We start from the raw sequence: 705 nt of genomic DNA, 5'->3' as shown, positions 1-705 counted from the left end.
TTGCAACTTCATTTTCATGCAAATTAAGCACATTTTCCCTGCAGATTCTCATTACTGTAATGCAAAGGTAAACAAATATGTTAATAAATATAAATAAATTACATACAGAAAAAGATATGATATATATTAAGAATAGACATTTCTTCCTGTTTTCTTTATTTTTGTCCTATTTTTGTCATCATAATCTCCATGCATTTTCTTTCTTTTTTTCTTCTTTTGATTGATAAGCTCCAGTCATTTCCCAGCATTCCCTGCAGTGGAGCTCCACGCCACACTTTACAGTGCAATAAAACACCAGTGAGAAGTTACCAGATTAGATCAAGCCAAGCAGCTCGATTACATCATTTACATCATTAAAACACGAGCGTGATTGAGCCTCATCCCAGCGTGGGACACGAGGACAGACTTTAAATGAGGTGAAGAGGAGAAAAAAGATAAACATCATTTATTTTCCCATTTTCATCTGGTGATCGCAGGGACAGAGGAGATCGAGTTCCTGCACTCGGCATGAGCTAATCAATCTGACAGAAATGAATGAATTATGAGCAAAATTCAGCCGATGACTTTGAGAAGAAATAAAGCACGGGCAACAGCTAATGATCAGAGAGTGAACAACTAAAGCAACTGTTGACCCAAAAATGAACATTTGCTGAAATTATCCTCACCCTCAGATCATCCGAGATCAGGATGAGTGTGTTTCTTCAT

The 705-nt window shown here is 37.0% G+C and overlaps 1 pseudogene; it reads right to left on the bottom strand.

Annotated features, from left to right (window-relative positions):
• Positions 1-705, bottom strand: part of LOC107566577 (SH3 domain-containing RING finger protein 3-like) — a 147,396-nt pseudogene that overhangs the window by 52,226 nt on the left and 94,465 nt on the right.

Source organism: Sinocyclocheilus grahami, unplaced genomic scaffold, assembly GCF_001515645.1.
Source record: "Sinocyclocheilus grahami isolate Dianchi unplaced genomic scaffold, SAMN03320097.WGS_v1.1 scaffold1085.1, whole genome shotgun sequence".
NCBI classification, from domain to species: domain Eukaryota; kingdom Metazoa; phylum Chordata; class Actinopteri; order Cypriniformes; family Cyprinidae; genus Sinocyclocheilus; species Sinocyclocheilus grahami.
The sequence above is the reverse complement of the archived record's forward strand: the minus strand, read 5'-3'. Positions and strand labels throughout refer to the sequence as shown.